Source organism: Protopterus annectens, chromosome 1.part0, assembly GCF_019279795.1.
Source record: "Protopterus annectens isolate FY-2018-M chromosome 1.part0, PAN1.0, whole genome shotgun sequence".
Lineage (NCBI taxonomy): Eukaryota > Metazoa > Chordata > Ceratodontiformes > Protopteridae > Protopterus > Protopterus annectens.
This window is the reverse complement of record NC_056725.1, coordinates 1,415,178,374-1,415,204,877: the sequence shown is the minus strand read 5'-3', so window position 1 is coordinate 1,415,204,877 and position 26,504 is coordinate 1,415,178,374. Positions and strand designations below refer to the sequence as shown.

The window sequence follows — 26,504 nt, the reverse complement described above, 5'->3', positions numbered from 1 at the left end:
AGACAAAATGGATCATCCTGGCAGCTGTTTGGTGTCCTTAGTTACCTTTGTTGACCAGTAAAAAATATTGTTCTTTTGGATTTTCTTCTTTCATTTCCTTGACTGTTGTGTGAGGAGTGATCTATTTTTCGACAGCTAGCATCAAAAAGATCTTTTTCTTAAAATTTAAAGTAAGATCGAAAACCATTTTATTATAATACCTATGGTTTCACAATTGTGTCATAGCTTCAGAGTTACGGTCTACTGAATTGTGGTGTAATGAAAATGTTTCTGTTTTTTTTTTAATTATTTAAATATTTTCTCTCATCTAATGTTTAATTGTTTCTAGTCTTAATAATTAATACAGCCTTATTAAAATGAATAAATCTCAGTACAGTTTTCTCAAAAACTAACACAGATTTATTAGAGGGAGGACAAAATGTGAACTTCCCAAACATAAGCTTAAATATATCCTCCACACCCAATGTGCCATATTTGTCATAAATAAAAAAATAATATTGAACTTTCTACAAAAGGAGTTAACATCCTATAACAACCGTACTCCATATCTACAAAAGTTAGGCACAAAATTTGAATGTTTATTTAATGGTCTTGTTTCAACATTAGATAAGGAATAATCAGCTAAATTAAAAACTAAGATATTTGAGTCCACATCTATTTCTGTAGTATGTTGTGAAATATTTTCTCGTTATCTGCCTGGATTCCAGTGTTACCTGTTATCTCCTTGGTGTTTCTTAAGGGGGCATTTCCCATGTTTTTGCTGGTGAAGTACTCATTCCTTCAATGCCACTTTCACCATGGTAGAATGTGCCATAGATGCAGATTTAAACCATCCATAGATGTAGATTTTAAAGAATCATTTTTTTTAATGGAATGGTTGTTCTGAAGATACTGTTTTTAAAATTTCTATTTTGATTTTAGATCCTCCTATAAAGGAAATCTCTTTTGAGAAAAGTACTGCTTTCTTAAATGTATGCCAGTTGAATTGTCTAGCTGCTTTATAGTCTTGTGGGCCTCCTTTGTGTTTATTAAGTTTTCTTTATTGAAAATCTTTTTCTAAAGTGGACATATTCTTAGCAAAAAGTTCACATTGAGCCAGGAAATTATCATAATTCTTAAAGTTTTCCACCTGTGAAATTAAATCATTGACTTCTGATTGCTGCTACACTAAATGTTATTCATAGAATTCAATCAAAACATGTCCAAATAACATGGAATTTGCTTCCAGTTTTTGAGAAGATTGTGAGGGTTAGAAACATTAGGCTCAGTAGTAATCTGTAACGCTCTTGGCATCATCTGCAGCTTCATGTGTTTTAAGAAGGTGTTGGCGCCATACAATGCTTCTGATTTGTTAGAGACAGAAGTCAAATAAAAAAAAGTAAGTTAGTGTTGTACCTGTATGCCTATCCATTGACTCTTGTAAAGCCATACTGCTGGTAAATAAATGGAAATCCTCAATGTTACTAGCAGAATATCCTAAAAACTGTTGTAAATGCATGACTGTGCATGAAGGATAGCAGCTATCCTAGCCACTGTAAAAAGGATTATACCAGCATCAACAAACAGGCAGGACCTCGGGGTACTTCAAAGTACTTTGTGCACAATGAATACAAAATGTCAGCAAAAGCAAAACATCAGTACTACAATCTTGTCGTGTAATGATACCACAAATCAGAACGCCGCTAAGCGATCTTCTCTTAAATTAGTGAAAAAGGAGACATCCACGTTGGGCTCAGATCAGGAATAAAGTGGTTTCCTGGTTTAATAATAAAATGTACAACCTGTTGATTTTTCTGTTACTTTTTGAATGCTATTCATGATGTACTAGAGGTGGCTATTCTGCCGTTATGAAAATTAAATGGTCTTTAGAAAAAAAGTGAAGTGATATCTCCTTAGGTTTAAAAATCGAATCAGTAAGACAAGGTGGGGCTCTCGTTTCTAATGAAAGATATCTGAGCAATAGTGTACAAACTAGCATGTTAATATAAGATAAATGTCTTTCTAGAATAATGTCAGATTATAGTCTTGAACCTCCAAAAGGGGATGAAATAAAAATGCACGGCTAGTACAAGGAGGAAATATTAAAAGATATCAAAGCTGATTGCACCATCCAAAAATATTTAGAACTTGATTATATCCTCCAAACACAAACAAACAAATCAGGCTGGACCTACTTTTCCCATAAACGTTAATGGCAAAAATACAATAAAATACATCAAAATAAATGTAAAACACTCCAAAATATAGCTTAATCATACAGTACCACAGAATACTTATTCTAGACAATAAATAATAATACAAAACTAATATAATAAAAAGGAATCATTCTATTCAATTTAGTTGGGAAAACAGTAAACTAATGAAACATGTAACAATCAGACACTCACTGCCAGCCACCCAAGACAGTATTCTCCACCTAAATCAGACTCAAAACATATTATAGTATTATGCGTATAGAAAAAAATCAGATTGCAGGAAAAAATGAGCATATCAGAAGATACAAATCAAATAAAATATAGCAATATTTTAAAACATCTGAGATCTATAGTGCCTATCTATGTATACCAATGCAATTGCTGTATGATTGTTATTCCATATATGTGAAACCTACTTTGATCATTCTGTAATACCTTTATAATGTTTATGATTGAATCCAAAATGGTACTTTAAAGCACAGATGAAATGTAGCACTACTTCAACAAAAATACCAGTAAATATAAAAATGATACCCAGTTTTCAGAAAACATACTTGATAAGAACACTGGTCAGGAGTTATAGACAGCATATTGTAGAGTAGCATGGGTAATGGCCATGCACATGGTGTGGGTGATTCTAAGACACTGATAGTGTTGCCATAATGGGCAAAATAAAATGGTATGCAGAACGTGCAACTGATTGCATAATTACACATAAATGAAGAATCCCTTGTAAATAACCCAGAGGTCCTTGGGGTACATAGATTGTACACATGTTGCTGTCAAAGCCCTGTCTGGTCCAGAGGGTCAGCAATAAATCAACTGGAGGGGGTTTTACTCCCTGTACTGTCAGGTGGCCTGCTATGCCCAGGACATTGTTTATAATGTGAGGGTGCAAATGCAAATGCCTTGGACCATTTGGTTGAAACACTTCTTCTTTCAGCTTTTCCCGGTTAGGGGTCACCACAGTGGATCATCTGTCCACTCATGATTGGCAGTGGAGTTTTATGGTGTTGAGTTGCCAGCCCAGCACCCAACCTTCCACAGAAGGCACACACACACTCATGCCTAGGGCTAATTTAGAGTGTCCAATCCACCTACTGCATGTCTTTGGGATGTGGGAGTTCACCGGAGCACCCGGAGGAAACCCACGCGACCACAGGGAGGACATGCAGACTCTGCACAGAAGGCACCCCAGACGAGAATCAAACCGGAGAACCTCTTGCTGTGAGGTGGCAACGCTAACTGCTGCACCACCGCGGCTGTCCTGTTGGTTGGTTGAAACACAAGAGGTGAAAATATATTGGAGTTGGTATTAACCAACATTAGTAATCACTGCAGCATCCCTACAGTGTCATCACCCTGGTACGATCTGATCACAAAGCAGTCACTTTTGAAGACACCATCTCCCCTGAACCCCCCTCCCCCAGCTAGGTCATACAAAAAAACTTCTCCAAAGCTGATTACAACCTCCTGAGGGAAGGTATAAACAGCTTCACAGCCCCCTCCCCTCCACAAAAACTGGCACATATGTCCAAGCTTACACCAAAGTACTATATGAGCATTTATATAGCTGCATGTAACTAGGAATACCAGACAGGACAAAATCCTACTCCTCAAGGAAGTGTAAACTTGTCTGGTGGACATCTGCAATAAATAAACTCTATAATAAAAGGGAAAAAAAATGCTGTCCAGGACCCAGAAGGAGCAGGTGCTTAATTGGAAACAATCTCTCCTTAGCCTGAACAAGCAACTAAGAGCACTAGTAAAATCCTGCAAAGCAAACTTCGAGTCCAAACTGGCCACGTCTACAAGACTATCAAAAGACATTCATAAGGCTTTCTTCACATATGTCCGCAGTCTCAAGGAAAGCACCCAGATCTGCTCAGAACTCGTGGTCAAGGACACCACATACACAAACCCTGTAAATATAGCCAACCTGCTGGTGGACAGGTTCAGTGAAAACTTCACTCCTCTGTCCCCCCCACCAGTAAAACAGGACATCCACAGTAACTGCCCCCTCCCCTTATATCTATGGAGCAAGTCATCACTGTCCTCTCAAAGGCAAAAAATACAGCCTCCATGGGACCCAATAACATCCCAGGCTGCATCCTACATTAACTCAAGCAGGAAGTTGCAGCACCATTAGGCAATTCAGCCAAAGCCTGAGTACTGGCTTCATCCCAGCTGAGTGGAGGGCAGCTACTGTCATCCCTTTCCACAAATGTGGAGCATCCACTGATCCAGGAAATTATAGACCCATCAGCCTAACTAGCCTGACCTGCAAGGCCATAGAGCAGATTATCATGGACCTCATTAACAAGGACATTGGCAACCTCCAGACACTTGATCCCACATAGTTTGATTTTGTCAAGGGGAGGTCATGTCTGTTAACCTGTTAACCAGGTCGACTTCTTTGAGACAGTCACCAAGACCATACACGAGAGGAAGATGGTGCACACTACATGCACTGACCTGGCCAAGGCCTTTGATACTATTCCGCACTCAGGGATAATAGATAAACTCTCTCAACTAGGCATCAATCCATATGTTACCAGATGGTATTGAAAACTGGCTCACTGATAGAACCTACGTAGTCAAAATAGGGGAAGCCACCTCAAGTAGTAGACCCGTAACAAGTGTACCCCAGGGATTGGACTTGGGGCCCCTGCTGCTTGGGATATACTTCTCAGAGGTGCAGGCCAAATCTAGTGGGCTATGGCTAACCAAGTTTGCAGATGACTGCAACCTGGGTGGTGTGTCATCAATTCCCCTAGTGATGTGGACGTCCTCCAAGATGGTCTCACCCAAACAAATGACTGCTGCCAGAAATATGGCCTCAAACTGAATGCCAAAAAATGCATCATTATCCCTTTTGTAGAGAATGACATCCCCACCAATTATCACATTGATAATAAGGCACTAAGCACGCAATCAAGTCATGATGGACTTGGGAACCCAGGTTGATAGCAAACTGACTTTTGACCACCATATTGCCTCCGTTGTATGGAAAGCTTTCTACATGACCCACCTCATCAGTAAAGGTATCTTATCAAGGGACAAGGTGGTCATGACATCCCTGTATTCTTCCCTTATAAGTCCGATTATTGAATACAATGCCCCTATCAGCATGTACCTCACAAAGCACATGCAGCTTTAGATAGGCTAAAAGCCCTGTCCCTCTACTCAGTCTCATACAGACTGCTCAGAGTTGACCTGTGTCTGGCATACAAGGCCATTTCAGACCCAGCCTCAATGGAGTTGCTGCATATCCGTAAGCAAAACTCCACTCACACAACCCACACTCAAGGTCTTAACCTGGTCTGTGACATTAATAGAACTTGTTGGCAGAGTAGATTTGTGTCCTGACTCCCCCATAGGTGGAATAGACTCCCTCTCCATGTCAAGCAGATTACCTCTCTAGCCCTCTTTAAGAGGAACCTGGATGACTGGATGGGAAACAGAAAATATACCCCTGGGATCCCACCTGTGTCCCTGCTGGACAGGGGAAACAGGTGCTGACTTTGAGGGAACATGGGCAAGATTCTTTGCTAAGCTTATAAGGACATCCGGGCCAATAGCCTTGTATCATCCTATGAACCTATGAGAGACCACAGAGATTCCTCACCCGGAGAATCCAGGGCCTCAAACATCTACCCTACACAGATAGGCTAAAAGCCCTGTCCCTCTACTCAGTCTCCTACAGACTCCTCAGAGGTGACCTTTGTCTGGCATACAAAGCAATCTCAAACCCCGCCTTGATGGAACTGCTGCATATCCGCAAGTCAAGCTCCACTCGAGTAACCCACACCCGATACCCCAACCTGGTCTGTGACATCAATGGGACTTGTTGGCAGGACAGATTTGTGTCTCAGAGACTCCCCCTTTTGTAGAATTGACTCCATCTCCACATAAAGCAGAGTACCTCATTAAACCTTTTTAAGCGCAACCTGGATAACTGGATGGGGAACAGAAAATACACCCCTGGGATTCCATTTAAGTCCCTGCTGGACAGTGGTATAGGGTACTGACTTGTTAGAACATGGGCTAAATTCTTGGCTAGGCTTGTAAGGGCCTTAGGGCCAATAACCTAGTAACTTCCTATGATCCTATAATGTGTAAGAAAAAAGAATGAACATGCCACCTCTTGCTCTCAAATATATAAAAAACTGGAACACTCTTAGTACAAACCACAGTTTAGGTGTAAGCTTGGTAGCTCTTACAAGAACTGTTGAGATGTTACAAACAGCAGTTTAAATTGAAGCTTGCTAAAACTGTTGAGCTGTTAACAGCAGCTGAAACACTCTTGATACGAACAGCAGTTTAAGTTGAAGCTTGCTAGCTCCTACAGGAACTGTTGAGCTGTTAAAGACAGCTGAAGCACTCTTTATACAAACAGGATTCTAAGTAGGAGCTTCCCAGTTCTAATTAGACTGTTAAAAACTCTTTATTATATAAAACAAATAGTAAAACAAACAGTAAAATACAGGATAAGCACTTTCGGTTATGCTTAATCTTCTTCAGATCCTGTTAGGAGTAAGAAAAACTTCCTTTTTACATACAAAGCAGTTTCCACTCCCATTCTGAAGATATCATTCCTTAAAGTGAAAGCTTAGATTGTATTCACTTTTTATTTCTCAGGCCTCGCTCTTTTAATATAGATTTTAGGGCTACTACCCCATTCACCCCTGGAGGATGATCTGCTCTCAGATCCATAATCGACCTTGCTTCTTCAGCTTCTATTTTATTCATTAGGTCACCACCTCGTATACTTTCTTTAATGTTTGATAAAGCCATAAATCTAAAAGAATGGCTGTCAAATCTAGAGATATGTTGGTAGAGAGAATTAGTTTCTACCTTGTTTCTTATATCACATAGGTGGCGTAGAATACTTTCCTTGAATTTTCTCTTCGTTTTGGCTATATAATAAGCTGTGCAGATACTAAAGGTTGCAACATATAGTAGGTTCCTGCTATTGCAATTCACTAGCCCTTGGAAAGTATATATCTTATTTGTTACAGGATGTATAAACGTATCTTGTGCGTTAATCCAAGCACATGCTTTACAGAACCACATTTGCATGTACCTCTGTTAGGCGTTGTAGGAGCAGCCTGAGTGATCTCATTTCTCATCTCTATTCCATCTTTTGGCATAAAAGCTTCTTTAGATTCTTTCTGTTCTTAAATGCAAAGTTGGGGTTTTCTCCTACCAGTTCTTTAATTCTAATATCTGAAGTTAAAATCGGCCAATATTTCCTAATAATGCCACATATAGCTGCATTGTCTGTGCTACATGTGATCGTACACCTTACTTTGTGTTCTTTGGAGCAGCTTTCTTTATTCTGCTTCATCTCTTGGTCACTCATCTTAGAATAATGAGGTCTATCTTTATGTTCACGTATTCTCAATATTTGCTCTTTGCCTTTAGTAATCTTTTTTCTTTATACCCTGTTTCCATAAAGTTATTCAACAGTTTCTCATGTTCCATCAAATAAACATCTTTGTTTGTACAAAGTTTAGATACTTGTACTGCTTGATTGTCCACTATATTGTGGAAAATATGTGTGGGATGCATATTTGAGTAGAGTAGCATATGATTACACCACATAGGTTTTCTGTATATCATTGTTTCAATACCTTTTATAGGATCTAAACTCAATTTCACATCCAAAAATTCTACCAAACTTCCACCTAAACTGCAGTTTGTACTGAGTGTTTCAGTTTTTTATATATTTTTTTATATATTTGAGAGTAAGAGGTGGTACGTTCATTCTTTTTTCTTACACATTTTATATTTGTTTGAATGGCTTTTAGTGGTGTGATTTGTTCTTTGTGCTATGATCCTATAATGTGTCTCTGCACCACCCAGGCATATCTGTCAACCTCTTAGCACAAGAAACCTGGACAAACTCAAAAATAATGGAGTATAAAAGCTCAAAAATAGAGACAAAGTTTAAATATTGCTTTTACAAACATACACATTTGCTAGAATAATATGTTTTGTATTGGCATGCATTTTCTGAATTATATTAAGGACATGAAGTCTGAAACTCAAATATCTGCCATTATTTAGTGACTTTAATCCTCAATAATTTCCCAAAAAACAGAAATTTTATGAGGAACTGACCAAAAATATGAGACAAAAATCTAAACATTTTGTGAAAATCTAGACAGTTGAGAGGTATGCACCTAAGTGTTTCACCTAATTCACACATTTGGCACATATCCAAACTATACCAATGGTTCCTACAAGGGGGACTTCCCACAGGATCATCTGGTAGGTAGGTAGGTGAACACACATGTTACATATCAGGTCTAGACATACAAATATCATGCAAACAGGGAACAAGCCACATATAATATGGCATTTGTTGTGGACTGAAGGTGCTGTCAGATATGTTCTACAGATGGTCAGGCAAGAGTTACAAAGTGTGCAGTCTCTCTTTACCAGATACTTAGTTAATACTTAATATTCCATACCTGCCTCTGAAGAATGGCAGAAGGTTAATAGTATTTAGCTTGAGAGTAGAGGATACCGACAGCAGCGCTGTCAGATATAGTTTTATAAATTACTTCAGGGTCGATATTTATTATAAACTCTGTGAGTACAATTGCACTGTTCATTCCCTTGCATTAGGAGTGTGATTATGACCACATTAGGTAAAAGACAGGATAGCTAAGTATTCTGGGATACTACTTATTTGGAAAACAGGATAGTATATGCAACAAGGTACAGTACTCTAGGATGAGGTGTAAACATACAGGTGAATATGTAGATAAGTAATTAAACTGTACTGACTTTATAAGTTGTTACTGAAATATACCACTCAAGGTGGTGTTGATCCCAAAACAGGTGATTATAAGTTTACCAGATAACCTAGTCAGGCATACCTCTCTACTGCACAGATTTTCGCACAATGTCCAGATTTTTGCCTCATGTTTCTGGTCCGTTTTTCATAAAATTGTGGTTTTCTAGGAAATCATTGGCAAATTATTGAATTTTGAAATCAGAAAATAATGACAGACAATTCAGTTTCGAACTTCATACCCTTCAGAAAAATCATTCCAATGCAAAACCGGTTAGTCTGTTAACTTTCTAAGTTTTTAAGAGCAATATTTAAAAAGTGTCCCTATTTTTGGACCTTTGTCCCTCCATTATTTATGACTTTGTCCAAATTTTTTGCTCTAAGAGGTTCAGAGGTATGCCATCAAGTTGATTAGGGATAATACTCACATAGATGCTTTCTATGATTAATATGTATTAATTTGGTTATCTGTTGAAAACAATGCATCTGACTGTGTGCCTCCTAGGGATTTTGTGGCATTGTACAATGCAGAGATAGCTGATGATGTCAAAGCAAAGTTTGGTTGAAGGAAACACCTGAATGGGTGGGGCTAACTGGAATGTGCTGGGGTTATATTAGGCTTGGGTCAGCTTTGAGCCTGACTATAATTTAAATAATTACTCATACACTACTGTACATGCTAAATAGTCATCAGGTAATATACTCTTTCTTTTTTCTCAATTAACTTTTCAAATGTTGGAAACCTCTCTTTCAAGGGAAAAAGTCACAGTGGTTTTCTTTCTTATATTATAAAAAAATCAAATGCAATTATGATTAATGTATTACATATTCACCCTATGTGAGCAAAAGCAAACATGTACATATTTATTGTGAGCTAAATTAAAAGACATTTTACATTATGGAAGTTGTGATATCAATATAATAAAGTGAAAAAAATAAAATTTTAATTTTAAAGATAATTATGTGCTCATTTCATGACTTTGAGTACTAAACTGGCAACAACCAAATAGCTGTACACTGCATTTAAGGAAAAACAGTTGTAAAAAGACTGTGATCTGCACTCATACCTGACATCTGCTATTGTGTAGATCTTAGCAAATCAAGTGGCAATGAACTATGAAGGCGGAACTAGCTACCTTCCATCCCTCCTGAAATGACTGATGGATATTTGATCTGTTTAAATGATGATTGATAAAAATATGCAGCGTATTTGAAAGTATAATGGAGATGATCAGTTTGGATTCTGATCAGGATGTTGCACGACTGTCCTGATGTTTGCAGTGAGACCAGTAGTGGAAAAAAAAAACTGGAAATGAGGAAAGAGTCCAACTGGAGATTCCTAAACTTGAAGAAAGCATATGGAAAAGCCCTGAGAAAGCTGACTTGAGAAGTCCTGTGATGGCTCAAAGTCATATAAACATTGATAGAATTAGTGCAGGCTATGTACAAGGACCCAATGGTACAAATGTGAAGAATGTTCAGGCTCACAAAGGGTTTCCCAGTGGGAGTGGGTGTGCATTAGCTTTAACCTCTGAACCCACTGCTGTTCATAGTGGTGATGGACTACATTAACAAACAGGTCAACAAAGCTTCTGCATGCAGTTGATATGATACTATCAGTGGCGGATCCAGGAATTTGCAAAGGAGGGGGCGCAGTATGGTTGGTTGACTACCGGGATGGAAGTGGGAAAGCTGGATATTCGGTGTAGTGGTTGTGAAAAGATTACTTTAAGAAGCTATGACAGCATGTTAATACTTAGAAGATAGGTACAAAAAATATATTAATGTCAAAATATTTCTGTCCATAATATATGCTAAATAAAACAAGTCTTAAAATGGAGTACTTTTGTAAATTCAAGATCATAAAACCAGCCAGATGTAATGGCATACAAGAAAAAAGCCCTGGCTACAGCCCAGGCAATTCACTTCAGTTAGCAGCATAGGTGCTTTTTGCAACTAATGCATGGAAGGGGTGACGATTTAGCCAGCTTACCTCTCTACAGGGTGATACATGTAGTGTATGGCTATGGTGCACAGCCCCACATTACATTCCTTGGTGATAACTGTGGACCACATGGGAGAATTGGCTTCAAAGGGGCAGCCCTGAGGCATTACATCACCATTTGAAGCAAGTGACATATCCTTGGCAATGCCCATTGCAAGCCAAACAGTGATCAAGTTGCCAGGCAAGAGCTGTGGTCAGAGAATCAAAAATAACACCATTTGCCAGTGCATGGATGACATGCCTGCTCCTGGTCCACTCACACCTCATCTCCAAGGAATGAATGAGCCTTAGGGCTTTCAGCAAGGGGAAATGAATGCAGTGCTTGGATGACATGCCTGCTCCTGGTCCACTCACACCTCACCTCCAAGGAATGAATGAGCCTTAGGGCTTTCAGCAAGGGAAATGAATGCAGTGCATGGATGACATGCCTGCTCCTGGTCCACTCACACCTCACCTCCAAGGAATGAATGAGCCTTAGGGCTTTCAGCAAGGGGAAATGAATGCAGTGCATGGATGACATGCCTGCTCCTGGTCCACTCACACCTCACCTCCAAGGAATGAATGAGCCTTAAGGCTTTCAGAAAGGGTTAATGAATGCAGTGCATGGATGACATGCCTGCTCCTGGTCCACTCACACATCACCTCCAAGGAATGAATGAGCCTTAGGGCTTTCAGCAAGGGGAATTGAATGCAGTGCATGGATGACATGCCTGCTCCAGGTCCACTCACACATTACTTCCAAGGAATGAATGAGCCTTAGGGCTTTCAGCAAGGGTTAATGAATGCAGTGCATGGATGACATGCCTGCTCCTGGTCCACTCACACCTCACCTCCAAGGAATGAATGAGCCTTAGGGCTTTCAGAAAGGGTTAATGAATGCAGTGCATGGATGACATGCCTGCTCCTGGTCCACTCACACCTCACCTCCAAGGAATGAATGAGCCTTAGGCCTTTCAGCAAGGGTTAATGAATGCAGTGCATGGATGACATGCCTGCTCCTGGTCCACTCACACCTCACCTCCAAGGAATGAATGAGCCTTAGGGCTTTCAGCAAGGGGAAATGAATGCAGTGCATGGATGACATGCCTGCTCCTGGTCCACTCACACCTCACCTCCAAGGAATGAATGAGCCTTAGGGCTTTCAGCAAGCGGAAATGAATGCAGTGCATGGATGACATGCCTGCTCCTGGTCCACTCACACCTCACCTCCAAGGAATGAATGAGCCTTAGGGCTTTCAGCAAGGGTTAATGAATGCAGTGCATGGATGACATGCCTGCTCCTGGTCCACTCACACCTCACCTTCAAGGAATGAATGAGCCTTAGGGCTTTCAGCAAGGGGAATTGAATGCAGTGCATGGATGACATGCCTGCTCCAGGTCCACTCACACCTCACCTCCAAGGAATGAATGAGCCTTAGGGCTTTCAGCAAGGGTTAATGAATGCAGTGCATGGATGACATGCCTGCTCCTGGTCCACTCACACCTCACCTCCAAGGAATGAATGAGCCTTAGGGCTTTCAGCAAGGGGAAATGAATGCAGTGCATGGATGACATGCCTGCTCCTGGTCCACTCACACCTCACCTCCAAGGAATGAATGAGCCTTAGGGCTTTCAGCAAGGGGAAATGAATGCAGTGCATGGATGACACGCCTGCTCCTGGTCCACTCACACCTCACCTCCAAGGAATGAATGAGCCTTAGGGCTTTCAGCAAGGGTTAATGAATGCAGTGCATGGATGACATGCCTGCTCCTGGTCCACTCACACCTCACCTCCAAGGAATGAATGAGCCTTAGGGCTTTCAGCAAGGGAAATGAATGCAGTGCATGGATGACATGCCTGCTCCTGGTCCACTCACACCTCACCTCCAAGGAATGAATGAGCCTTAGGGCTTTCAGCAAGGGGAAATGAATGCAGTGCATGGATGACATGCCTGCTCCTGGTCCACTCACACCTCACCTCCAAGGAATGAATGAGCCTTAGAGCTTTCAGCAAGGGAAATGAATGCAGTGCATGGATGACATGCCTGCTCCTGGTCCACTCACACCTCACCTCCAAGGAATGAATGAGCCTTAGGGCTTTCAGCAAGGGTTAATGAATGCAGTGCATGGATGACATGCCTGCTCCTGGTCCACTCACACCTCACCTCCAAGGAATGAATGAGCCTTAGGGCTTTCAGCAAGAAATGAATGCAGTGCATGGATGACATACCTGCTCCTGGTCCACTCACACCTCACCTCCAAGGAATGAATGAGCCTTAGGGCTTTCAGCAAGGGGAATGAATGCAGTGCATGGATGACATGCCTGCTCCTGGTCCACTCACACCTCACCTCCAAGGAATGAATGAGCCTTAGGGCTTTCAGCAAGGGGAATGAATGCAGTGCATGGATGACATACCTGCTCCTAGGCCACTCGCACCTCACCTCCAAGGAATGAGTGAGCCTTAGGGCTTTCAGCAAGGGGAATGAATGCATCAGTGTGGTGGCCATGAGAGAATCAAGATGGTGAGTAAAGGAATGAAGCTAAAGCTGAGCGAAAACAAAAACAGGTTCTATGTTACTTTTCAGCTTTACTGTTCTGTTTCTGCAACTGTAAAACAGTAAAAAATAAGGAAATCTTGAAGAAAATGTAGTGTACTGGAATTATTATTCATCATATTGCATGTACAACCTAGTGCCAAAATGTAAAAAAAATTTAAGTGCATTTCTCCTCAGAACAATATTATGAAAACATGAACGTATTTGACTGGCATATAAGTTCATTAAAACATCTCTGGTTTCCTTCTTTGTCCTTTGCTTGCATATATAAACTATATAGCAGTTCTGAATGGTTTGTCTACAATACTTTGCTGATGTATACAGAAGGATTGGTATCTTTACATCAGCTTAAAGAGGTTGAGTAATAATTGCAGTTAAGTGCTCACTGTCAATAACAAGAATTGTATTCTTTGCCATGGTACCAAGAAGGCTGTACATCTAAGAGGGAGTGCAACTAGAGTATTAAATTAAAAAGCAGTGAGTGTGAGGGATAGGAGGAACATTATAACTTTAAATAAAAGGCAAATGTGCTGCAAGGTGTGAGACACTGGAGCTTTCCACCAATTAATGCAGTCCTTAAGTCATCATAGCTTCATATTAGAAGAATCAATTGATGTAAAACACTGACAATTACATATTTAAATTAGAAAGAGGGAGTGTTGCACTGTGCTTATATTATATATCGGTAACTTGCATGATGCTTAAGTTAGAACAATTTCAAAATAAAGGTGGTAAATAAAGCATTATGGCAGTACTGGTTAATATGAAGGGAATTGACACAGCATAGTTTTAAGAGCAGAAATTCATTTGTTTTCCTCCTTTTTCTGTTTCTAGACCACTCCAGGTTTATCCAGTTTTGTATACTTAAGTGAGTTTGCCGCCTGTCAACTTTTCTGCAACATGAGGTGCTTTAAGCTCTGTTGTAGCTCACTCAAGATTGGAATAAGACAGTGCAGACATGGTTGCATTTATTTATATAACTGGCTAAGACCCGGAAGGCAAATTGTTTTACATAAGAAAACACAGGGACATTATTGTGATTAAGTAACTTGGTTTACATTTGGGTTATCAAACTCAGGCCCTTAAAGCATTATTTATCAGCAGCAAGTTACTTTAACCATAAAGCCATAATTATTCATAACACATCCTGCAACCTGACATCTTGAAGAGACACTCTAGTGGAATAGTGAAACACTGCAATTTCATATTAAGTTAAGCAAAACTGTGCTGTTTTATTTTATAATTTATTTGTTCAAATATTATGAGTGGACTGGACCCAAGGTCATTTTTCATGATTGGTTATAATGCAAAATAAGCTAATACACAGTGCTGCCAGTAGCAGACAAGTAGAAGTATAACTAGTAAATAAGTATATAACGTTAGTTGCAGGCTTGTAAATGTAAACCAGTCCCAATGGTGTAATATAAGTAAAGGCAGAGTCAAGCAACAACTGATATCAATAGCAATCTTATTCTAAGTGAGCAGTAAGAACAGCTGCACTTCAGCTCATTAAAACAGAATCTGCCAAGGTTAGACTTAGATTTGAGGATAAGTTTCTAACAACAACCGGCAGTGAATTCCAAACTATTAGATCACAAGGTGAGCAGGATGTGGTGCAACTTTCTAAATGACTGTAGTGGCATTTGTGTTTGCATAGTTAGTGAGCTAGAGATGGAATGGTTTAATATTTAAGAGTTGAGGGTGGACTTTTACAGGTTAGGGAATAGCAAGCTAGATTCCCCCCCAAGTGACTGGGAGAAGTTTAGTTTTGGGGAGTGAGACATGGCAGTGTTCATGTTTGAGAGCTTGTACAAGAGAGCTACAGATATTTTTGTGGGACAACATGCAGTCAGCTGTAGGTGGAGAAGGGTATGTCAGTGAAGAGTGGCGAGACATATTCTAGAGTAGATAATACCCTCTTCGGTATAACTGCCCAGGCTTCAAAGTTATCATATGGGATAGCTCACATCACATTCTCAGTAAGAGTTGTCCCAGACTCTCTGGGACAAGCAATAGGTTTAGGGTCTGTTGATAAACTGACATGCCTGATGGATCCTGGCTTATTTCCCATGTTTCCCTATGGGATAAATTCCCCATGCATTACAAATGATCAGTGAAAGACTGACTCCACAAAACTTTGGGAGGCCCACCAAAATCTAGGATTAGCTCTGGGACTACCTGGCAGAAGCAGCTGGGGATCTAGGAGGTGGGTAGTCACAGTAACAGGGATGACAGCTGGAAGACTAAGTAGAGCTGGGTAGGGGGAGGAATTTCAACTCTACAACAGTTTCATACTACTTGCTATATAATCCCCTACTGCTGATGTATATTAATAATGTTAATTTCAGACTCAGGTGCATATTAATAAGACTGTATAATATTATGTTTATGTGCAATTTTATATATTTTACTATCAACCTATGTTAACTTAGCGTCCAGTATTAGCTATGCACTGGTCACATTTAAATTTGTATTTCCTATATTTTCAAGACATGACTTTTATAAACTAATATAACTACTTTTGTGACTAAAAAGGGTCTCGACCAGCATCTTTTACCAATTAGCAAATAAAATAAAATAAAGCATCAAAAACAGCATTGTAATAGGCCCATTTTGCCACACCATATGGGTATGATATAGGATTGCTATCACTATTTAAATATGAATTTATTTAATTCTGACATCACATCAGAGCCTTTTCAAGAGACCATTATATTTTTAAAGCAACCAGCTTTCTACACTGAATGCAGGTTATGTATAGAAACGTGCAATATCCCTTCTTCTTGGTTGAACAACACAGAGGCATTCAAATAAAACTGCCTAAATGATGTTGCATTGTAAAATATAACTATTAAAGCTCTACTACATTAAATAAACACTAGGAATCGAGAATGTGGGAAAGCGAGAGCAAAACAGCAGCGAGAAATCAAACAAAAATGAGACAAATGTGCCAGAGGCAGAAATTTACATTGCTTTGGTAACAGACAACTATGCTGAAACGTTTGCCATTTGTAGTTGACATTTAGATATTGGTAGATGGTACCACTTAGGGAAGTATGTGTACCATTTCCAACACATGAGATACAGCCCTCTCCATTGTGCAGTTTTCTGTCATCACACTTTACCCCTATAACTATTTTGCCATACTTAATGTGCTTTATGTATGAAAATATAGTAAAAAAAAAAAAAAAATCAATGACATCACCATGACATCACAAAGTAAAGACTGAAGTCTTCTGTGCTAGTAACCTACAATATGCTAAAAATACATTAGTGACATTTCATTCCCCTGAACTAAAAATTATACAAAAGAGTAAAATTAAAGGCAACTATGCAAACCAAAGTCCTAACAAAGTCATTCTGGTATTCCAGAAGACAATGGGCAGCATTTAAAAGCTGAAATGATAAAACACTTGGGATCTCTCCCAAGATTCAAAGAACTAGCAACAATCTCAAAACTCGAAAGTTATTTGAAATCAGAGACATAAATAGTGAATAGTTAACCTGACAGACCAAGAAACATGAATACAACAGCAAAGTGCATTCAACACACACTTCACCCAAACCATACTATCACTAGCTAAACAACACAACCCCCCCTCCAACCCACACGCTCAACTAGTAATCTCCACACTGCCTTCTCTTTTTTTCCTGTACCTACCTCCAACATAAAAACTCTTAACTGAACTTAAACCCACCAAATTAGCAGCAAACAACCTCCCAAGTGAATACCTACAAATCGCAGCTGATGCTCTGGCCTACCCAGTATCCATCTTGATTAACCGATCTCTGTCAGAAAGTTACATTCCCAAATTCTCCACAAAGGCGGACCCTCCACAGAACTAACCAATTACCGCCCAAAGCTATTCTCTCTCCACTCTCCAAAATACTAGAGAGATGCATACACTCTCAGGTCTCACACTACCTCCTTACTAACAACCTCCTTTCCAGTACTCAGCATGGTTTCCGACCAAACCATAGCACCACCACTGCCTTACTCTCCTTTACTAACACTATCCTTCAGCATAAAACAATGGCTATCTCTCCTCTGCTACTTTCCTAGACCTATCTAAAGCATTTGACATGGTCCCACACAAACAACTTATCTCTGTCCTCAATAACCTATCCTTCTCACAATCAGTCACCAACTGGTTTCAGAGTTACCTGTCTGACCGCCAACAATCTGTTGTATGGCAGAATGACATATCTCCCCAACTACCTGTCTCCATAGGGTTCCCCAAGGATCCATCCTTGGACCCTACTTTTCTCTGTTTACACCAATAATCTAGCCTCTGCCACCAAACATGGCACACTCATCCAATATGCAGATGACTCAACCATCATCTGCTCAGCCCAGTCCCTACCCAAACTGCAAAAAGTCACACAGGAAGCCTTTTCCTCTGTTGAAACATGGTTATCCGATGCCCAATTAATACTCAACCCAAACAAAACTAAACTACTCATCTTCCAACCTACCAAACATACTCAAAACAACTCTCACTAACATCACAGCAAAAGACAACACCACTATATACCCAACTGAACACACCAAATTGCTAGGAGTGGAAATAGACAATAAACTAAAATTTGACATTCACATATCCATGACCATAAAAAAAGTTCACAAAAAACTAGGAGCATTATACAGAAATAAACAATTTCTCACCAAAGCAGCAAAGATTTCAATAGCAAATTTCCACCTTATCTCCACCCTACTTTATGCCTCTCCAGTATATACCAACCTAAGGCAATGTGATCTAAACAAGCTAGAGACCTGCTACAACAAAATCGCCAAATTACGCACAGGCATCCTACCATAGTCACCACTGTCTCTCACTTGCTGAACTGGGCTGGCTTGAACTCCCTCACCTCCTTCAGTGGTATCAACTCTCACTCGACCACAAACTAGTAAACCATCCACTAAATGTCCCATCCCTCCACAATCTACTCCAACCCTATCGCACCACCAGACCACTAAGATCCAGCAACAAAATCACTTGCAGATCACTAAAGCCAATAACTCTGCTGGTGAAGCACTATTCTCTTGCGCCATAGCCAAATTATGGAACTCACTCCCACCCACAATTACCTCCCATCATGCATCAACTTCAAAACTTTATTAAAAGCGCACCTAAAACATGCTGGCTATGCCCTTGCAACTCCCACTCTAATATCCACCCCATCCAACTATTACCTTTCTTTCACCTCCACCAACTACCTTGATGATAGCAAGCTCAGATGCTCATAAGCCTAGTACTTATTATACAGCAGGAACTTCTCATTGTTACATTTGTTAATGCCTGTTATGTACTTCACAGATAAAGATTCTAGTTGTCTACTGATGTACTATGTTCTTCATCTGTAAATATGTAGTAAGTAATTTCTATGTTAAATTGTTAATCACTATGTAATCCAATGTGTCTGTTTATTTTACTGTGGAGCTTTTCTCCTGGGCCTCCGCTGAAAATGGACCCACGCCCATCGGACACTCCCGTCAACAAATTTAAATAAATAAAAATAAATAAATAAATAAAGTGCAAACAGCTTGACAAAATCAGCACTAGTTTTATGCATGCAGAGAATGAAATGCTGAGCAGAACAAAGAAAACAAATTGATCCTTAAAGAGAAGAGCTTTGAGTTCAGTTTGAGATATAAGCAGTTCACTTCTCTTTACAGTTGTTGCCCTAACCCAACCCCACTGTTAGACGTCAGCCAAAACTGGAGACTATAAAACTTTGTTTATATTCACACTGTCAATCATTTAAGTATATATTAATGTAAGCAACATACAACTAACCTGTGAAACTGACCTTCACCTGTTCAGTCAAAAGTTAGTATATTCTCACTAAAACACTGCTTGAAGTCTGTCTGTGTAGTTAAACAGTATGCACTACAGATGATCACAGAGACGCATCATTAGAGCACTGAAATCACTGGAAATTATATTCTGCTGTACTTTGCACTCTCAACTATTTATTAACTTTTATTACAGTTTTAATATGCTACAGCAGGCCAAATCGATTTTCTTTAACTCTATACACACACATTACCTATCATTTTTAAACACAAGCCTTTCATTATGGTGGCTGTACATAACTAACTGTGATATATCATACACTGAATACATTTTAAATATTCAACATGGCATATGCAGTTAAAGGTTAAGGAGACACTTTTCCTTCTTCTATAATTTAACTTTAGGCAAACTACTTTGAGCAATGGAAGTAATAAAGAAAGAAATCAACAACATATTGTTTGTTTTTCATACAAAGGGCATAACAAAACAATAATTTTACATTCTATTCAGGCGCCTTCAATAAGACAAAAGAAATATAATTACAGTCAATCATTATATTCCATGAAGCTATACAAACCACCAGTTTTACGGTGTTTTGGTCTACTCTTTATCTCATGACACAAATTTATTTCCCATTGTAATCCATCTAGGACTCCTGACAAATTTTGATTCTGTACAGGCAATAATTTATCTGTTTATTTTGTTTTACTGACTGCATAGAAAAGTAAGGTATTACATATTTTCTGTTGTGGCCTGACGAGAAAAATGCCATTTATTACAACATACACTATATAACACAATAAACCATTTACTCAAAATGTCAGCCACAGAATAAAGCATCTTTTTTACTCAAACTTGTTTTTTACACAATGATAATAAAAATATATTATTGCATTTTAAACCAGAACAATTATTCAAAGACTCTGCATAATTTATACGGTTGTAGTTCTATGACATTGGAACGCTTTTTGCTTGCTGTTAATTGCATCTTACAGTCTTTTTTTACTGAGACAGCCCCTACCTATCTCCTTATGCAGCAAAGGCATATTATAAATAAAAATGTGAAGAGGGCTTAAGTTTTCTTTTCTCTCATACAAACAAAATAACTCCCAGGCAGCAAATGTAGAATAAATAAAAGTTGTGGGAAAATGGCTCTGTTTTTTCTCACACAAACAAAATAAGTGTTAACTACTGGTCCAGTGCATAAGCAACATTAATCACTCACCCAATATGTGTGAGGAGTGAAGAAATGAAAAGAAGTTTAATACACTATTGTGTACATAGCGTATGCCTGCCTGCACCCTATTCCACAGTTTTGCTGTAAAACATTAATTCTGGTCATGCAGTTACATAATTTACTACTTCCATGGGTTTAGGAACTAGAATTACAGTGATGCTCCAGTCACTCCATGGCTTTTCTCTCCCACGTACTTTGAACAGTTTTGAACATCTTTACAAACTGTTTCTGTGGCTGGAATTCTGTGAGTACTCAGTCTAACCCATCATTCAAGGGTTTGTCTCCATATTATGCTCTGTTAGTTCAGTACTCTTAGACATCAATGAGAACATGGAACAAATGCCACAATACGAGGAACAGATAAAACAAAAAACACCTCATATAGATGAGTCAGCAAAGATATCCACACAAAGCTTTTCTGATTAATTCTTTTGAAGAAAGCGGCTAATAAACAGTGTGGATACTAAAAGCTTTGTGTGGATATCCTTGCTGACTCAACTTTTGATCAGTGAGAACATTCCTTTATTTCTTAATAAAATTATCTCACTTTTGTTCTTGTGCTCCATGGCTTCAAGGCATTACCATAATAGGAGTTGCTCTATCTTTCTTTTCCTGGTTATCTTATCCTAAAGTCAATGAATTTATTCATTCAATTACCTCAGATACAATCTTTACTACTTGGCCAGAAATGTGTTTTCCATGAAAGACACTAAGAATAATACCTAAACACCTGGGTTAAATTCCCAAAGCTGCACATTTTATTATAAACATTTTGCTGCATCTCCAAGGCTGTCCTCATGTGCTCCTTTACTATAACCAGGACCAAATTCAGCTTTAATCTCTCCTGCAAAGTGACATGGTGCCACATTAGACTTCTGAATGGTGTATTTTCTTCTTGCCAAATTTCCTTATGAATGTCAAGCCATCCTCTTGGATGCCTAGTGTACAAAAGTACAAACAGAATAATCCCAGCTGAAGTTTGAGGCACCTCTCTTATAGAAAACAATATAAAGGATAACAACTGGTCCCAGTTCTACCCATTTGGTATCAAGAACGTTCCTTAGCATGGACTTTAATGCTTTACTAAACCTGTTTACTAATACATTAGTCTGTGGATGGCATGTTAATGTCTGCAACTGTGTGATTTTAAGACACTTCCTTTACATTAATAGTGTTGTATCAGTTATTTGCTCTGTATTTCTTTAGGTATATCTGCTCTGGCGGATACCAGCTCTCTGGCAATAGCCAAAGCTTTAGCTTTATGCATTGATATTACTTCTGGAAATCTGATAACATAGTTTATTAAGACAAGTATGTATTGATACCCATCTAGCGCAGCAAACACGGCACATTTGCAAACAAAATGAAATTACCTTGATGTGGATCACTGGCTCACACTCGACAGCACTTTCAAAGTAGTTTTTCCAACTATCATTTTTATTTTAAAATTAAATTGTCTTCTGTCTGGCAGACAGTTACTAAACGGAGATGCAGTTGGAGGTGGATTGTTATAAAACAAAATCATCTGACTGCAACCACCAATCGCATCTCCGTATAGGTGCATTTAAAAACAAGTTTAAAAAGGGCTGGGCGCGAGTTTTTGACAGGATTAAAGAGGCAATTTATCTAAAAAAAAACAAGCAAGTTTAAAAGGCCGGCGCTACAGCCTCATGCCTAAATCCGCCACTGACTATTACAAGCAGAGCTTGAACAGGGATATCAGCAAATTATAGGGAAATGGAATGCAAAACTGAAGGCAATGAGATGAAACAAAGTACAGACAACGTCTCTCTCAATGTGGAAAAAGGGGAAATCCGAAGAAGCTGTACACTGAGACAGAAAGGAAGATAGTGGAGCAGTTTAACAGCTTCATGTATCTTGGAGGGGTGGTTGAGGAGAAAGGAAGTCTGAATGAGTCAGTCAAAGCTAGAAACAGAGGTGTTCCAGACAACTACCATAGAGTTTCAGGGGTAGTGTATGATGAAGAATGCCAAAGCAGCTAAAACGTAAGGTACTGAAGGCAGTGGGTAACCAGTGTTTCTGTATGGCACACAAACATTGGCAGTGAAGGTAAAGCAGCTGAAAAATACTGAACTAACACAGATGAAGTACCTGAGATGGGTGGTAGGATGCAGACTAGGGCACACATGACGTTATGACGTCAGAGCAAAAGCCTAAGTAGCCCTATTTGTACAGAAGGTCAAGGAAGACAGATTATAGTGGACTGGTCATGTGCAGGAAAGCAGAAGATGATTTGGTAAAGAAGATTTGGGAGAGACAGGAAGAAGGTAAGGTAAAATAGAGCATACAGCTAACAGACTGACTGGATACATGAAAGAAGACCTCTGACAGTCAGGCATGACTGCTGAAGAAAGTAGGAGAATGGAACTGAATCCAGAGAGGTGGCAATAGGTGATGTGACACCCTGACCCAGTGTAGAAAATGAGATTAGAGGGCCGATGATGATGATGATGAGGAGGAAGATGATGTTTATGCTACGTGTGTGTGTGTGTGTGTGTGTGTGTGTGTGTGATTGAATAAATACATTTATCTATATCTCTACCTATCTATATTCAGCCATAGTATTAGGAGTTTCATCTTATTCCCAATAATCAAACAAGCTTGACAAAATCACACCATCAGTAAAATGTCCTGAAAATTTCTTGCTTTTCAGGAAACAAACAACAACATTGCAGCTTCTTTGTCAAGCCGTAGTAAACTATATGTTTCACTCTACTTACATACTTATCATCAAGTTTAAACCTACCAGTTACTTGGGAGGACATTCATTTTATTTATTAATTGTAGTTTAATGCTACCAATTAAACTTATAATACAATGTTTAAAAGTATTTCATGTCAGCTTTAAAACTACAAGTCCTAAAGCATTTGAAATAATTGTATTAATTGAAATTGTGTTTACTTTATAATACCTGCTGTATATAACTACAATGAAATACATGTTAACCTTATGTGTTCTACTGTAATATTATATACTTTGAGCTTTTCTCCCCAGGGCCTCTGCTGAAAACGGGCTACTGGCTCATTCGGACACTCCTGGTAAACAAATGTAAAATAAATAGAAAAATGCAATCCATTTCTAGCACACATACTGCAGCTTTTCTTTTATAAATCATAAATCAAAATATTGAAATTGCATATCGCAGGTAATATACTGAGGTTCACAAATCTGGTAACACTTTTGTTTACTATATTATGACATTCTAGCAAGGTGAAACATTACCCAAAACTTACACAGAAATGCACAAATGCATCTTGTAAACCGATTAGTATACCAGCTGACACTCCATCCTCATTACTTTATGTATATTTAGAATGTATTTATGTATTAACTCTGACTGACATGCAGTTGTTGCTGCCAACAGTAGATATTGCTCTTCCTGCCTAACGTAAAGGCACCATGAAGTTTGATACGATTCATTCTTTTCCACATCTTCTGTTGCAACCTTTACTAAAGGCAGGCCAGCAATCCATGTAATATGTAATATGTAGTGCCTACTAACAAAATGGTGACATAACACATCACGTAACATACATGCTATGATGCCACCTGATATACAAGCAACCTTGTGGAATTTAGACTTACACAGAATTTGTCCTTTTTTTTGCAATTAAACTATGGCTATTGAAAACACTCTGTATATGAGCCCTCAAGCAGGTCCATTTTATGTAACCATGTATTTGCAGATCTGTGTCCAAAAAGTGGAAATACATGATTTGTCAATATAAAGTTTAAACTCACAGACAACTGTAGTATGCTCAGACAGTTACTTGCATTGTATAGTATTGCATATAGCATATAAAAGTACAAAACTAACCTTCATCTGCTATTGCACTATCCTTCTGCTTTTTTAAACTACTGTATATAATGCATCAATTCATACATATTTTCTAAGGAAGAATATATTTACCCACATGGAGTTCTAACTTGCTAGTAACTATCGTGCAGTAATGGAAATGTAATTAAAATGAAATCATGAAATAGAAATGTACTGAAAAATCATTCAGAAAGTATTACATCCATATGTATCTGAACAACCATACTTTTACATATTAGGAAGATGACAGCAAAGCATTAATCTTCAAAAAGTTCTGTATTTAATTAAATACTTGTACTTTAAAAATGCCAAGCCATGCTCCGTGAGGGTCTGGACATAAAGCAATGACAGTGGTGCTACTGGTGTCTAATGACTGGCACAGTGCATACAGAGGCTACTGTAGCAAATGGGGTGGCCTGACAGCATAAAAGTGCTCCTTGAAGGGAAGTATAGGTGTCTCTATGCTTAGTGGCTGAAGTAGTGTCCACTGCATTGTGGGTGCACTCAGAATGTGAAATGCCTTGCATATAGGATGTCATGTCTAATCTGTGGACCATTTCAACACACATAAAGATCATACCATCTCTTACAACACACTTTTTTTGTCTGTTGCAAAAGTTCAAATAAACCTACTTGCTTCACACAGGCTATACTTTCTTCAAAGCTGGCATAGGTTGGTGACTGCCCAGAATGTAATTTCAGGACTATCTTTGAATAAATTTAGGGACAAATATCACCACCACTCAATGCAAAAAGCAAACTGGCTTCAATTCACCTCTTAAATAACCATTCTGTTATCTACACTTCAACATAATATTCAACAGTAGATATTGCTAATCTCTAACATCAAAATGAAATAGAAGAACTTATCACTATGATTTAAGAACCGATTTGGAGAAGCACTTCTCTTTGCACTAACTAGCATTTACATCACCAATATTAAAATACCATATACCCTCAGATATAAAGCTAATTAGACTGATTTGAGAAAAAATGATTGATCATCTGAATAAAGCAAAACATGCCACATCTTTAAAGATAATGGCTAATAGAAAGCTCTAACACTTGGATTTAGTTTTATATGTATAAATATTAAGTCTGCAAATATCAAGCATTCTTCTGTTTATTTAACTTAATGTTGTATCTAATATTGATGTTGAACCTCAGGAAACATCTCTGCATGAATTTCTCTTTGCATTGCCATGCTACAACTTTGCTAGAGTTCTTCCCCTTTATTTGTTATTACTGTGAAATGTATATTAGCACGTTCAACTCTTAATTGTAAAGTTAATAGCTCTGACTGTATTGCAGTAAATAATATTATAACCACTGTTCTACCATGTTCTTACAATGGCCCTAGTCATAGATAAAAAGAGTCATTAGACTAGTTTACCTACATGGTTAACAAATCAAATAATAAATAAATCCACATCTTTAGAAAATTATTGATTAAAAGGAAGCTGAAAATTGGTAAATCTGCTTTGATGATTTGCTAAATGAAAGGGAGGTAAAAATTTGTAAATTTTCTGCCTTGGTGGTGATATCTCTAAAACTACAGGATTGCTGCAGTAGGTGAAACTAAAGAGGGCTCCAGTGACTGGCATATTGGCCAGCCAATAGTTTCTTTTTATGGATGCTGTTCCTCACAGCCCAGTAAGATCCCATAACAGTATAACTGTAATGTCTACAATTATGATGAGAGGAGGTAAAAGCAGGTATATAAACATGAAAGGCAGTGGAAGGATACTTGTAACTACTGTTCTGTTTTAAAAGAAAGCTTGGTAGCCATCATTTGCATTTATATATTTTTTAACAGCGGTCACAGCATTCAGAGCTGTGAAGATCTCCTCAGCTATCACAAGCTGCAGTGTTTCCATTTAATATGCTTAATATATGAAGTAAACTTATTAAAACAATGATATTCACAATTTCACTGTATAAGATGTCATCTGGTATATTTCTTAGATGTATTACATTTTCAGGGACATCACTAATTTCTCTTCAGATGTTCCTCTTTCTCTTACAGCATTTATGTTTTGTGACATAACAGTTGGTCTTCCAGATATTAAATATTGCTACACATTAAAGTCA

The 26,504-nt window shown here is 38.6% G+C and overlaps 1 protein-coding gene across 3 annotated transcripts in view; it reads right to left on the bottom strand.

Annotated features, from left to right (window-relative positions):
* Positions 1-26,504, bottom strand: part of CARD10 (caspase recruitment domain family member 10) — a 738,524-nt gene that overhangs the window by 78,918 nt on the left and 633,102 nt on the right. The window lies entirely within an intron of this gene.